This window comes from Halichoerus grypus, chromosome 2 (assembly GCF_964656455.1).
Source record: "Halichoerus grypus chromosome 2, mHalGry1.hap1.1, whole genome shotgun sequence".
In the NCBI taxonomy this organism is placed as follows: Eukaryota; Metazoa; Chordata; class Mammalia; order Carnivora; family Phocidae; genus Halichoerus; species Halichoerus grypus.
This window is the reverse complement of record NC_135713.1, coordinates 191,771,286-191,786,714: the sequence shown is the minus strand read 5'-3', so window position 1 is coordinate 191,786,714 and position 15,429 is coordinate 191,771,286. Positions and strand designations below refer to the sequence as shown.

General features: G+C 50.2%; 1 long non-coding RNA gene across 5 annotated transcripts in view; it reads left to right on the top strand.

The window, feature by feature from the left end:
- The first annotated feature begins 515 nt into the window (after window positions 1–515).
- LOC118538597 (uncharacterized) overlaps window positions 516–15,429 on the top strand; it is a 28,662-nt gene continuing 13,748 nt past the window's right edge. For all 5 annotated transcript variants that reach the window (XR_013445126.1, XR_013445124.1, XR_013445127.1 and 2 more), the window contains exons 1-3: window positions 516–656; window positions 1,042–1,150; window positions 1,695–1,764. This is a non-coding gene — a long non-coding RNA (uncharacterized LOC118538597). The remainder of the gene's footprint in view (window positions 657–1,041; window positions 1,151–1,694; window positions 1,765–15,429) is intronic.

The window sequence follows — 15,429 nt, the reverse complement described above, 5'->3', positions numbered from 1 at the left end:
AGCGGCGCGCGAGGGCCGGGGCGCGGCGTCCCATCGGGGCGGCCCCGTCCGAGGAGCCGGGCGGCGAGCTGCGGGGTGGGGGGAGGAAGTCAGGCTGCAGGCCGCCGGGGCCAGAGGGCTGGGCCGGGGGCAGGAAGCTGCGGCGCGGGCTCCCCCCTCGGCGATTTTCTAACTTCTGCTGTCGCTCCCCGAGCGCGCAAACCGCATTTCGCCGCCGCCGCTGCGCACCCGGCCCCCGGGGGGCGGGCTGGAGGGAGGGGGCGGGCGCGGGGCGCGGGCCGGGGGTCCGCCGCTGCCATGGCGCGGCGGGGAGGGGGCGGCCGACCCGCTTCACCTGCCGCAGAGGGGGCGGCGGGCGCCGCTTCACCTGCCGGAGCGGGAGGCGACCGAGGCGAGGCAGAGGCGGCGGCGCGCGCGGCGGCGCCTCCGGGTCCTAGAACCGCATGCTCCCGCTCGCTCGGAGCCGGGGATCAGCGGGGTCTGGGTGAGGGGAGGTGGGGAAGGCTGGGGGGGGCAGTGTCACCTCCTGGGAGTCGGGAGGGGGAAACCTCCTTGTCGAGGATTGCCAGCAACTGCGAGCGCGGCTTGGAGACCCATGACGGTGCGGCGTTGGGGCGCAAGGACTGGGTCCCCCTCCCGGATTCCCGACTGAGAAGGTGGGAACCCCCTTCCAGGCCCCCCACCCCTTGTTTCTGTCCTCCTCTGTTTAGTCCAGAGAGGAGCTGAGGACCAGAGGGAACCATCTGCAAATGAGAACCCCAAAGCAGGGCGGGGGGCGCAGATTCAGGCCAGCGGAGAGCCCCCCGACCTGTCCCAACCTGGACCAACTCTGCGCGCACGCCGACATCCTCAGGGTCGTAGAATGGGAGCGCCTATGGGAAAAGGCAAGCTGCCAGAATCTGGAGACCACCAAGGCGGTCTCAAGGAGAAGCACGGGGGTTGGGGAACAGAGGATTAAAGCCAGCATATCCAGGCTGAGAAAGGAGCAGGCACAGCAGAGGAGGAAAAAAAAAATTATCTCCTTGACGCTGTCACCTCCAGGGACCTAAGGTGGCCGCTCACCTTGGCGAATAATAATCCCTGAAGTCTAGCAATTACAGAAATGCTTCCAGAGGTCTTCTCTCATTCATCCCGACAATGACCAGGGAAGGTAGGTGTTGATATCTTCATTTAGAGATGGGAAAACTGAGGCTCACTGTGGTCAAGTGACTTGCCCAAGGGCACACAACTAATAAGGGGCAGAGAGGACTCCCAAAATCCACACTGTGTTGGGGCTGCTGTCCAAGCCCCCACTGCCCCCCTCATCCAGGGTTGTCCAGAAAGGTGAGCGAGTATTGGGAGGGCTGTAGAACCCCAGGTCTGAGACATAATCTCCAACCTCTCAGTTGCTCCTTTTGTTCCCCATTTAATTTGTAGAGATCCCCAATTATCCCTCCCTGCACTTCCAAGACATTGAGGAGGGAGGGCCCACTAAAGGAGCCCTGGATTTCCTCCAGGTCAGGCCAGAGGCCATAAGTATCCCTTCCCCTTAGAGCCTTCTCTTCCCCCTGCGCCCCCCCCCCCCACACACACATCCAGAACCACCGACAGGAGTTAAGCAGGAGCTGGGAAATTTATCTAATTTTAAGGAAGGCCCTGGGATGAAACAGCCCCTTCCCCCAGACTGACCTGATTTAAGCATTTCTTTTGCCAAGGTCACCAGCACCTCTGGTGGGTGAGAGAGATGTGGTTCCTGATTTCATGTCCCAGCCAGGGACCCATAAGGTAAGACAAAGCAGGATTTTCCTTGGGAATGCTAAGAAGGTGATCCATTCTGTGCCTATGACCCTTATCTTCAGCTGAAGATGGTCCAGTCTTGTCAGTGGGTTCTTGCCCTTGAGATTAACTAGGACCTCCTTTTTTTTTTTTTTCTTTTTAAAGAATTTAGTCCCCGGTCCCCTCGATGGTTGTCTCTTTCCATTTAACAACAACAAACCTTTAATTTACACCAGCTGAATGCCCAGCACTGCACTCACTCCTGGAGAATCTGTGGCAGATGAAAAGAGTCCCCATTATTAGGCTGCTCACCCCTAACAAGGGACAGACTCCAAACACATCTGGGGGAGTGACTGCCACCAGTCAGACTGGTGCCAGGTTTTCATGCTTCCTCTCGCCCAGAACTACTTCTTTGGGTAGGAGAAGGGTGGGAGTTGTGTCCCGCGGCTGAAAATCCGAGCAGGGTGGGGAGCCCCTAATGGAGCAGTTGCCAGCCTGAGCCCTCAACCCCTGGGGATGCTCTGGCCAACCACCGCCACCCAAGGCCTGGTGGAAACAAGGTTGGGCTAAGTAGAACCTCTTATGTGGAAAATGATGAGCTCAGCAAGCCTACACTCTGTCGCGTGCACCCTGACGAGAAATGTGAGGCACAAAATAAGGGAGAGAATTTAATCAATTATTACCTAACAAATTTGGTCGGCTTGGCAGGAAGTGTCTTTCCAATCAGGGTCCACAGAGGAGGAAATCCTAGAAGGGATGCTTGGTGAAGTTTGGAACCAATGCTTTAGTGGGTCTGTGCTTCCCCCTGCTGGGCGCAGGAGGTATGACAGCCAAAACAGGGCGAGGCCTCCAGAGGTGATGGAGATGGAGTCACAGTGTGGGTGACACTGTTGTGGCCTTGTCACCTCGTATGGAGGAATTGTGCAGTCCCTGGGGACACTCAGAGCTCAGGTGACTGAGCAGGTCTCCCCAGGAATCTCCCTCCCTCTGCCTGCTCACCATTACTCAGTGGGTACCTCTTAAAATTAAAAAAAAAATTTTTTTTTTAAAGGTAATACATACATGTGCTCAGTTTAAAAGAACAACGGTTTTAATGCATCTTTCCAGAGATGTTTTGGGCATACACAAGCAGTGTGTGTGTGTGTGTGTGTGTTTAACGCAGATGGTAGCACACGTTCCACAATTTAGCACCTTGCTATTTTCACTTAATAATGTATCTGCCTCTACAAGATCTACATAGTCCTCCATCGTATGGATGTGTCACAGTCTCTTTCACTCCTCTCCTCCTAGTGGGTATTTAGGTTGTGTCAGTCTTTTGTTGCAACAGACAATGGTGCTTGCAGGAAATATCTGGGTACATCCACTTGTCGGTACTTATGTGCGTATCCATAAGACAAATTTGTAAATATGACAGTGCTGAGTCAAAGGTTATGCACTTTGGGGTAGGTTTTTGGGAATTTGGATAGATTTGGAATTGCCCTCAAAAAGTTCACACCAATTTGCAACCCCTGTAAATGGGATGCCTGTTTTCCCACATCCTCACTCTGTTATATTAAAGGTATTGTAAGGCCTTTGGTGTTTGGTGAGGCCGATTTGAAAGTCTTTGTCACAAGGCAGGTAACGATCTGTCTGTTTCTCCAAGGAAGAAACTATCTCTTCTGTCCCTATATCCGCAGTGCAGGACTTAAATCGTGAATGAAAGGAAACCGGCTTGCGTTTTGGCGGGGATGGAGGGAGGGGGTGGAGGGTTAGAGCTAAGCAGGAAGCCTGTCCTTTTATTTTTTTTTTTTTAAGATTTTTTTTTTTAATTTATTCATTCATGAGAGACAGAGAGAGAGAGAGGCAGAGGGAGAAGCAGGCTCCCAAGGAGCAGGGAGCCCGATGTGGGACTCGATCCCAGGATCCTGGGATCATGACCTGAGCCGAAGGCAGACGCTTAGCCATCTGAGCCACCCAGGCGCCCAGGAAGCCTGTCCTTAGGGTTACTCTCTTTTCCAAGCCCTGGTCAAGCCCCTGCCCCAAACCCAATAGACCTCCCGCAGGAGCCTCCCAGATTCTGAGATCTGAGGTTGAAGGCCCAGCATTCCCAAAGCAGCTCTCACTTAGCTCTCCTGCATCCCAGGGATGGGTGGCATCATCACTGAACCACCTCGAGACTGGAAATGAGCCAGGTGTCCAGCTATGGGGGATCCGTGAAACCAGCAATCCAATAGAACTTTCTGCAATGATGGAAATGTTCCGTTCTGCCGGTGCTGTCCAACATGATAGCCACCGGCCACAGGTAGCTATACCGAGCTCTTGAAATGTGGCTAGTGCCACCGAGGACATGAATTTCAAATGTGACTCGATTGTAATTAATTTCAATGTAAATAGCCACATGTGGCTACTATGCTGGACAATGAAAGGTTAAATAAACTATAGTACATCTCCACAATGAAAAAATATGCAGGGGCGCCTGGGTGGCTCAGTTGTTGGGCGTCTGCCTTCGGCTCTCGCCGTGATCCCAGGGTCCTGGGATCGAGCCCCGCATCGGGCTCCCCGCTCTGCGGGAAGCCTGCTTCTCCCTCTCCTGCTCCCCCTGCTTGCGTTCCCTCTCTGGCTGTCTCTTTCTGTCGAATAAATAAAAATAAAATCTTAAAAAAAATAAAAAATAGGGGCGCCTGGGTGGCTCAGTCGTTGGGCGTCTGCCTTCGGCTCTCGCCGTGATCCCCGGGTCCTGGGATCGAGCCCCGCATCGGGCTCCCCGCTCTGCGGGAAGCCTGCTTCTCCCTCTCCTGCTCCCCCTGCTTGCATTCCCTCTCTGGCTGCCTCTTTCTGTCGAATAAATAAAAATAAAATCTTAAAAAAAATAAAAAATAGGGGCGCCTGGGTGGCTCAGTCGTTAAGCGTCTGCCTTCAGCTCAGGTCATGATCTCAGGGTCCTGGGATCGAGCTCCGCGGGAAGCCTGCTTCTCCCTCTCCCACTCCCCCTGCTTGTGTTCCCTCTCTCGCTGTGTCTCTCTCTGTCAAATAAATAAAATCTTAAAAAATAAAATAAAATAAAAAATAAAAAATAAATTAAAAAAAAGAAAAAATATGCAGCTGTAAAAAAATTAAAAAGAACCTGTCAGATATTGATATGGAAAGATCTCCAGGATATATTTGGAGGCAAAAATGCCGTGCAAAACAGTATATATGTTATGTTACCTTTTGTGTAAGAAAGGGAGGTGGATATAGGAATAAATGTATTTGCTTGAATATATGTCAGCAACGTAACAAAAGTAGTCGCCTATAAGGTGCGGGGAAACAGGGTGGACAAGGCAGAGGTGGAAGCAAGATTTCTCGATGCATTCCTTTCTAAACTGTTTTGATTTTTGAACCATATGTATTTATTCCCTCTTCGGAAAGTGAAGGTAAAATGAAGGCAAGTTGCTTGCTAACCAAGGAGAGCCGCTCTATCCCTCTTGTTGGCACCTTGTGGTGAATGAGGAAACCCCACTGTCCTGTCTATGTGACCTACCAGAGGACAGCCCAGGGGAGGGGGAGGGGCAACCCCTCACGGGCCGTACCCCACGTGACTCACGTGCCCACACCCAGGAGTGCGTCAGAATCAGAATCTCAGCAGATGTGCCTTTTATGGTCCACCAGGTAACTCTCCAGCACTGAACTATCCTTGTCAACGTCTCCCAGGGAAGAGAGGATAAGCCCTAGTACCAGACCCTTGTCCCTGCCCTATAGACAGCCAGGCCTAAAGACTGGAAAGAAGCCAGGTGATCACAGGTGAAATGGTCCCAGAAGTCTTCCGAGCATCGAGGACACCATAGCAGGGACTTTCTGTGTGTCATTCGGAGCTGGATGGCAGCCCTGCAAGGCAGGCCCTATTGCTGTGCCCTCTGAGCTCGGTGTCCTCTGAAATGACTGATTTATCCAAGGCCACCCAGCTGATAAACGTCAGAGCTAGGATCTGAATCCAGTCCTAAAACCCCGGAGCCTCAGTTTTCTCATTATGAAAAAATGGTGATAGGATGTCATAGAATTGTTTTTTGTTTTTTGTTTTTTAAGATTTGATTTATTTATTTGACAGAGAGAGAGAGCTCACACAAGCAGGGCAAGCAGCAGGCAGAGGGAGAGGGAGAAGCCGGCTCCCCACGGAGCAGGAAGTCTGATGTAGGGCTCTATCGATGGGAGGACCCCGGGATCATGACCTGAGCCAAAGGCAGATGCTTAACGGACTGAGCCACCCAGCCGCCCCTCATAGAATTGTTTTAAATAGTAAATAGAATTTCAAGTTAAGAGCTAAAAGAGACTTTCATTTCCAGCAATACGGTGGTCTATAGGTCCAGAGAAACCCTTCTGGTACAAAACAACTAGAAATGCTAAATAAAAGATAAAGTGTGTGCGTGCGCGCACGCACACGTGATATTTTCAATGCAAGGCCAAGCTTGCAAGAAAAGAAAATCCCCAAAGGCACAAATCCAAAATGGAACAAGATAAAACCTGGGGCCTCGTAAGGTAGGAGGTTGGAGCAGACACAATCCGCCCCTCTCAAAAGTCAAGGGTGCCCAAAAGGTAACATCCTTGGATAAACATGAAAGAAATAAACCCTCCCTGCTGAGAGAGACAATAGGATACTTGCCCGCCTCAATTTATCAAGAATGTATAACCATTCTACAGTTATACGTACCTAATAGCATAGCTTCAAAATCATAAACAGAAATAGTGGGAAACATAGACAAGTCCACCAATATAAAGGAAGATTTAAATCACCTCCCTCTGGAATTGGTAGTTTAAGCAGACCAAAAAAAAAAAAAAAAAAAAAATCAGTAAGTGTGTAGAAGATTTGAACAGTACAACTGACAAGCTTAATTTAATTGAATACTTTGATTTCTCCAGTCAACAACCGGCAAACACACTCTTGCTTTCAGGCACATATTTACAAAAGTGACCACATATTAGATCACAAGGCAAGTCCTGACCAATTCAAAACAATCAAACATTACTCATTATCTGACAGCAATATAATTAAATTAGAAATCAATAATCAAGGGGCGCCTGGCTGGCTCAGTTGGAAGAGCATGTGACTCTTGATCTCGAGGGTTGCGAGTTTGAGCCCCACGTTGGGTGTAGAGATTACTTAAAAATAAAATCTTAAAAAAAAAAAAGAAATCAATAATCAAAAGACAGCATAAAAAGAAAAGACAACCCCGTGCATTTCAAAATGTCAAAATGCACTTCTGAATAATTCATGAGTTGAAATTAGAAAATATTTGGAATAGAATATCAAAAATATTATGTAGAAAATCCTTGGCACAGAGGGCCCTATAAAATGGCAGGAGGATGATGATAAAGACGCAACAGTATTATGTGGAGTGAGAGGTGTCTAATGAGAGAAACGTGGCAGTAGTTAGTTCTGCGGTCAAAGGAGGGGTGAAGATTGAAGGACTTGGAGGTAAACACTGAGTCTGGGAAGAGGGGACCCAAAGGATGAGTTACAAACAACAACCCTGCGAGTGAAGGATTATTCTGGTCCTGTTTCCCTCATGAGGCCCCTGAGGCTGCCACCAGTGGGACAACTCAAATCATTCAGTTACAAAATGGCACAGCCAGGGGCGCCTGGGTGGCTCAGTTGGTTGGGCGGCTGCCTTCAGCTCAGGTCATGATCCTGGAGTCCCGGGATCGAGTCCCGCATCGGGCTCCCTGCTCAGCAGGGAGTCTGCTTCTCCCTCTGACCCTCCCCCCTCTCATGCTCTCTCTCTCATTCTCTCTCTCAAATAAATAAATAAAATCTAAAAAAAAAAAAAAGAAGAAAGAAAATGGCACAGCCAGGATTTAAACCCACGTTGGCCCTCTCACTTTTCATGCTGCCCCTGAGGGAGGGAGGTGGGGACAAGCCTTTCGGTTAACACTGAACAGTCTGCCAAGAAGGTATTGGGTCCCCTCTCAAGCTTTGGAGTGTCTGTCTGATCTGAGAGGCCACAAACCACAGCTGTCACCTTCATTGGTCAGTCTGTCTGTCTGTCTCAGCCAGCTCTGCTAGCCCACCCAAAGTGACAAATGTGGTCTTTCGTTTTTGAAGCCCACACAAACTAGGGCAGATGAGGCCCCAGCCAGCCACCAGCCATGTGGAAGGTGGCACACCGGGGCCCAGAGCTGCTGAGCTAAGAGGGAGGGTGGGCTGAGGGAGCCACTGGGAGCACCCAGGCCCATCAGGGCTAGGGGGCACCTACAATGGGGCACGGAGCCAGGACCTGGCACACAGTAAGTGTTGACTAAAGCGGCATTCATGGAAGACCTGATGAATACCAGGCATTGGGCCTGTGAGAGGGTCTCCTTTACTTTGATCGTCATGGTAACACACTGTAGTTGGTGTTATTAGACCCATCTTTTTTTTTTTTTTTTTACAGAAGGGGAGACCAGGGCTCAGAGAGTGACTTGTCCAAGGTCAAGAAAATGGCAGAGCAGAGACAGGAACCCCAGGTCTGGGGGCCTAGCTCCCCTGGCCGTTTTCCCTGTAGCAGAGACAACCAGCTCTCGAAGACCCCCTCCTAGCCAGCCAGCTGACCCACCGGCCACTGTAATGAAAGCCAAGACCTTGGGCAAGCTGCTGAACCTCTTTACTCATTATCCAATGATGATTTATGGTGGGCCAACAGTGTACCAGGCACCAGAATTAGTAGAATAGAATTCTCCAATTCGATTAGATTGGAATTAGACCCAGGCCTGCCTGGGAAGAGCTGACAGCCTACAGTGGGGGGCATGAGGGGAGGTTCTGTGTGCCAGAGGGTTAGTTAGTGAAGAAACTAACCTTAAAACCACTTCTGAGGGCCGTCTGGGTGGCTCAGTCGGTTAAGCATCTGACTCTTGATTTCCACTCCAGTCATGATCTCAGGGTCATGATCTCAGGGTCATGATCTCAAGGTCGTGGGATGGAGTCCCCCCGCCTTAAGCCCCACAAGTCCCACATCAGGCTCCCTGCTCAGCGGGGAGTATGCTTCTCCCTCTCCCTCTGCCCCTCCCACCCCCCCATGCACACGCTTTCTCTCTCTAAAGATTTATTTACTCATTTATTGGAAAGAGAGAGAGCATGAGCTGGGGGAGGAGCAGTGGGAAAGGGAGAAGCAGACTCCCTGCTCAGCAGGGAGCCCAATTCAGGGCTCTATCCCAGAACCCTAAGATCATGACCTGAGCTGAAGGCAGACACTTAACAGACTGGGCCACCCAGGTGCCCCAATAAATAAATAAATCTTAAGAAACAAACAAACAGGGGCGCCTGGGTGGCTCAGTCGTTAAGCGTCTGCCTTCGGCTCAGGTCATGATCCCAGGGTCCTGGGATCGAGCCCCGCATCGGGCTCCCTGCTCGGCGGGAAGCCTGCTTCTCCCTCTCCCACTCCCCCTGCTTGTGTTCCCTCTCTCGCTGTCTCTCTCTCTGTCAAATAAATAAATAAAATCTTTAAAAAAAAAAAAAAAAAAAGAAACAAACAAACAAAAAAACCCCACTCCTGAAATTTGTGGGTCAAGGGCCAGAAATCAACTAGAGCCCACTTACAATTCATCTAAATATTTAAAAGTTATAAACCAAGCCAACACAAATAAATAAATCTTATCTTCTTACCCTAGTAAGAAGAACATACCCGAGGACCCAAAAACCCAGGTTCAAATAAAAAATTCTAGGACTGGGGCGCCTGGCTGGCTCAGTCAGTGGAGCATGTGACTCTTGATCTGGCGGTCATGAGTTCGAGTCCTGTGTTGGGGATGGGCCTACTTTAAAAAAAAACATTCTAGGACTATGCACTGGAACGTGACAGTTCAGGGAGAGTGCCCCCTTCCCTTCCCACCCCAGGCTCTGTCCTGCATGAAAAGAGCTATAGTCACACGCGCGTGCGCACACGCACACACACATAAACACACGGCCACGTATCCAAGCCCCACCCACACCCCCTTAAACAGCACCCTTACCCACCTATACACACCAACTGAACGGTCTGCCCTTAGAAGAATAAGCCTGAGACATAGTCTGTGCAAGCCCTGCAAACAGGGCTTGGGGCACTCTGGGCAGGGAACCCCAAGACTCCGGGTAACTAAGGCATGGTCAAGTTCTGTGCTCTCTCAAAATGGTAGCCTCTAGCCACATACGACTACTTAAATTTTTATTTAAATTATTTAAAATTAAAATTTTAGGGGTGCCTGGGTGGCTCAGTCGTTGGGTGTCTGCCTTTGGCTCAGGTCATGATCCCGGGGTCCTGGAATCGAGCCCCACATCGGGCTCCCTGCTCAGCGGGAAGCCTGCTTCTCCCTCTCCCACTCCCCTTGCTTGTGTTCCCTCTCTCTCTGTCAAATAAATAAATAAAATCTTTTAAAAAATTAAATAAAATTTTAAAAGTCAGTTCCGGGATGCCTGGGTGGCTCAGTCAGTTGGGTCCTGGGATCAAGTCCCACATCGAGCTCCTGGCTCAGCAGGGAGCCTGCTTCTCCCTCTGCCTGCTGCTCCCCCTGCTTGTGCTCTCTCTGACAAATAAATAAATAATCTTAAAAAAAGATAAAAAGTCAGTTCCTAAGTCACAGTGAGCCACATTCCAAGTGCTCAATAGCCACATGTCGCTAGTGGCTACCATATTGGACAGTGCAGACAGAGAACATTTCCATTATCACAGAAAATGCCACTGGACAGCGCTGGTCTAGAAGGTGAAGCAGTGCTCCCAGTGGGCTCCTCACCTTCTGGGGGGGTGGATACATCTGGAGGAGGCCAGAGCTGGACCCCTCTTTCCCAGATGTAAAGGGAGAACTGCCAGAGGATGTCAGGAAGTCTTCACAGAGAGGGTGACATTAGAGCATTTGACCAAATTAGTGGGAGGGGATAGAAAAAGGGTGGTGAATGGCCATCCAGATAGAGAAAGCATGTGCAAAAGTCCAGTGGCAATGATCTGTTGGGAGAAACACAACAGATTGGGTATGACTGGAATGCAGGGCGTGGACCTAGAAGGGGGAGGATGGGAGTCTGGAAGGATCCCCCGCCAAGCCTCTCAAGGTGCGGGGGCCAAGCTAATGTTATGAGACTCAAGCCTGGTAGTTGATGGGATCAGGTGGAGCCGGAGAGACAGGACCAGCTGGGCACATCAGAAAGAGATGGTAAAACTGAAGACCAGTTGCAGACTTAAACAAAACAACAGACCGGGAGAGAGAGAAGCAGAGGAGAGGGAAGGGAGATATCTTTTAGAGGAAAGATATGGCTTTGATGTAAGGGTGAAAAATAGCTCATGCTTGGAGCGCAGGTGACAGAGAGCAGGTGACCAGTCACAATAGGCACAAGGACAACGTTACAGATTAGAAGAGAAGTAAACAGTTCCATTTGGGATTCTTAGAAGCTGAAAGGCATCCACAGGGCCAGTCCAGACAGGAGAGTGGAGATTCAGGGCTGCACTACTAAGTGGGTGAAGAAGAAATGGATGTGGAAGCCACTAGAAGGCTGAGCTCTGGGGCACCTGGGTGGCTTAGTGGGTTAGGCGTCTGACTCTTGATCTCAGCTCAGGTCTTGATCTCAGGGTCGTGAGTTCAAGCCCCTCCACGCTGGGTGTGGAGCCTACTTTAAAAAAAAAAAGAAGAAGAAGAAGAAGAAGAAGGCTGAGCTCTCCCACGGAGGTAAACAAGTCTGGAGACCCATCTGTGGATCAAAACTGGGAGGATGCCTCCACTGAGGTTTCAGGAGGCCACAAGAAAAACCAGGACGTGCAGATTTCCCCAGATAAACCGCCTCCTGCAGGGCCAACTCCCAGAACACCCAGCAGGCACCAGCTAGCATTCTGTCATTTGCTGGTAAGGGAGGCTGGGTGGAGACTGAGGAAGCTCAGCTCTGGGAGGTTTCAGGGAGGAAGGAGAATGAGTCCCAGCTCTGGGAGGCAGTCAAGAGGGTAAGGACAATAAGATGTTGGACAAGTAGGATGTTCCTAGTGGCCTTCAAAAAGAATAATGCTTTCAACAGGAGCTGCTGAATTTCAAAGGCAAAGTTTGGAGGCAGGAGGGAGAGAAGAGGAGAAAAAGGGGCAGAGCCTAAGCCTATCATCAACAGAAAGAAAACACACATATAATTAATAGTGTCATTCTTAACCTGTGTTGAAAATCTGATTGGAGTTTTTACAGATAACTCCAGGGGTTAGTCCTTAGAGATTCAGGAGTTCCATAAACCCCTTAAGGTGGAGACCCTCATCCCCAAGAACATAATATTGCTTGTGTAGTATTTCCAACAAGGATGTGTGGCCTGAATCTACACATAAGGAAACACCAGACAAACCCAAACTGAGGAGCACTCAATTAAAAGAAAGGGGGAGGGGGGAAGCTCTACTCTGAAAAATTGTGAAAGATGGAAAAAAGATAAGGAATTTCTCCAGATTGAAGAAGTTTAAAGAAATGTAATATATGATCCTAGTCTGGATCCTACACTAAATGCTCTAAGGGACCCTTATTGACTCAACTGATCACATTGGAATATGGCCAGTAGATTAGTTACAAGTATTATATCAATGTTAAATTTCCCAAAGTTGAAAAGTCTACTGTGGTTGTGCAAGAGAATGCCCTTGTTCTTAGGAAATAGCCACTGAAGTACTTGTGAGCAAATGAGCATAATGGTGGCCACTCTCAGTTCAGGAGGGAAAAAAAATACACACACACACACACACACACAGAGTGACAGGGGAAGAAAATAGGACGAAATTTTAACAACTGGTGATGGTATATGGATATTTTGGTATATGGTATATTTTAGCAACTGGGTAAGTGGTATATGGAGGATCTTTGTATAGTTCTTGCAACTCTCCTGTAAGCTTGAGATTTTTCCAAATAAAAAGTTTAAAAAAAAAAAAAAAAGAAAGAAAACCTCTACCCAGACCAGGCGCTCTGAAGTTAGGGCCATTTATCCTGCTCTTCCCCAGCGCTGGCCCTGGATTGGCCCAGGGCAGACCCTCGGTCGGGGTCCTGAGTCTACAGGGCAGAATAAGGGGCACAGGTGGTGACTGGAAGGGCCGAGGCCGCCGCTTGGGGACATTCCTCGCCCCCGACATTTTCTGACCTGACAGCTGAGGCAGCCGCGGCCCCAAGCCCGAGTGACTCACCCGCTGGACTCCCGGGGCGGAGGGGGGAGCCCCGCCCCGCACGGAGGGCCCCGGCCAGCAGGTGCCGCTGTTGAGCCAGCTCCGGCAGACCCTGCAGAGGCTCAGCCGGGACTCGGAGATGGTGAGCCCACGGGGTGTCTGGATTCCAGAGCTCGGCCCACCGGGGTCTGTAAGCAGCCTCGCTCGTCCTTGCCGGGGTCTAACTTCCCACTCCCAGGCTTCAGCGTCCCCGCACCCCCTCCCCCACCGTGGATGCCCCAGAACGACTCCCTAGGATGACGCCTGGTGGAGGAAGGGAGGGGATAAGCAGGAAGAGGCTTCAGTCCTTGGCCCTAGAGTCTTGAGTAGCAAATTAATCTTCCCTTTTCTCTGCCCCATCTTTTCTTCTTCCTACCCCTTCCCCCCACCCCATTCACTCCCTCCTCCTCCTCTTTTCCCTCCTCTCCCTCCTCCTTCCCCTCTTCCCCCTCCTCCTCCTCTTCTTCCTCCTCCTCCTCCTCCTCCCACACTTGAGAAGCCCCAGGCTTTCAAAACAAACACACCCCTCCCTGACCCATCCCCAGCTTGCCTGGGCCTTTCTCAAGAAGTTGTTGCTCTTAGACTCCAGTTCCTTCTGCTGGTCTGGGAATCTGGATGGAGATAGATAGGGAGGGGGTAACAGGGTGCTGAGGAGGGTAGGGAGAGGCCCTGTGGTGTTTTTTCTTCCTGGGTAGAAAGGAGTTGCTGTCCCACTGCCTGGCTGGCTCAGTTGGAGGAGACTGCGACTCTTGATCTCGGGGTCTTGAGTTGAAGCCCCACATGGGATGTAGAGATTACTAAAATAAATTTAAAAACAGGGAAGAAAGGAAGGAAGAGAGGGAAGGAGGGAGGGAGGGAGGGAGGAAAGATGGAAGGAAGGGAGGGAGGGAGGAAGGAAGGAAGGAAGGAAGGAGCTGCTCTCACACAGCCCCCCTACAGTAGAGTGGGATGTGCTGGGGGGGGAGGGGAGTCTTCCCTGCCTGGGATGGTGGAGCTGCGGGCCCTTTACTCCAGCTCTCTCCTGGCCTTCCCAGACTCAGGATGAAAGGGGCCTACAGAGGTCATTTTGTCCATCCCCCTGGTTCCAGGAAGGACCATAACTGTGTGAAACTCTCCCAATCCTCCATGTTCACTAACTTCTTCAACAACCCTCCACTGAACACCAGCTTTGTGCAAGGTACCAGGAGCTTTCCCTGATGCCAGCACCTTAAATCCTCACTAGGACCACTGGAGATGGGCACTGTTCGTCTGAGCTGACCTGTCCAATAATCCAGTTCAATGCAGTGCCCCACTGTGGCTCCTTCTGACTCACCCAGTGGGACCGACCTCCTTTAGCTCTGGGGCCGCCACTGTACCTCGCACGGTGTAGTTATAGCATGTGCCTCACCAGCTTCCAGGGATGTGTTTTTGTGGGTCCCCCCACCCCTACCAGACAGGACTCCAGACCACAGCGGCCAGAGACAGTGAAGCCTGGGGGCCCCTGCTCTAGCCCCCGCTGGGCAGCCTTGAGGAAGTTTCTTAACTTCTTCAAGATCAGTTTTCTAATCTGTAAAACAGAGTTAATGGCAATACCTTCCTCATGGGTGGGATCTGATGGGAAAATAAGAAGAGGTCTATAAAGTGCCTAGTAGAGGTTTAACTTTAAAAAGAGAAGCCCTGGGGCGCCTGGGTGGCCCATTCGGTTGAGCATCTGGCTCTTGATTTCAGCTCAGGTCATGATCTCAGGGTCATGGGATCGAGCCCCACATCGGGCTCTGTGCTCAGCAGGGAGTCTGCTTGAAATTCTCTCTCTCCCCCTCCCTCTGCCCCCCACTGCACTCTCTCTCTCCATCAAATAATAAATAAATAAACCTTTTAGAAAGAAAGAAAGAAAGCCCATCCCCACCAGAATGGATGATGGATGTGGAGCAAAGGAACTCTCATAGTCAATGGGTAGAAAAGCTTAGCAGTTCCTGTTACGGCTGAATATATGTGTTCACTACCACCTGACAGTTTCACTCCCAGATATATGACCAAGAAGAACGTGGGCATGTGTACACCAAAAGACACGGAAAATAATTTTCATAGCAGCACAAATCATGATAACCCCAAACTGGAAACAACCCAAATGTCCAGTAGCAACAGCACAATGAATTAATGCACTTTAGTAAATTCATGCAATGGAATACTATATAGCGATGGAAAATAACGAGCTGCTCCTACTCATAACAACACAGATACACCTCAGAGACATAATGTTGAGGGAAAGAAATCAAGCAAAAGAGAGGTACACATAGCGCCTTTATTTTCATACAAAGTGCCAACCAACCAACTGATCTATGTTAGAAGTCAGGATAGAGGGTACTCTTGGTGATTAAAAATGAGGCTTAGGGAGTTCTGGAAGCTGATAGTGTTCTGGTTCTTTTTTTTTTTTTTTAATTTTTTTTTTTTTTACGATTTTATTTATTTGAGAGAGAGAATGAGAGAGAGAGAGAGAGCACATGAGAGGGGGGAGGGTCAGAGGGAGAAGCAGACTCTCTGCTGAGCAGGGAGCCCGATGCGGGACTTGATCCCGGGACTCCAGGATCATGACCTG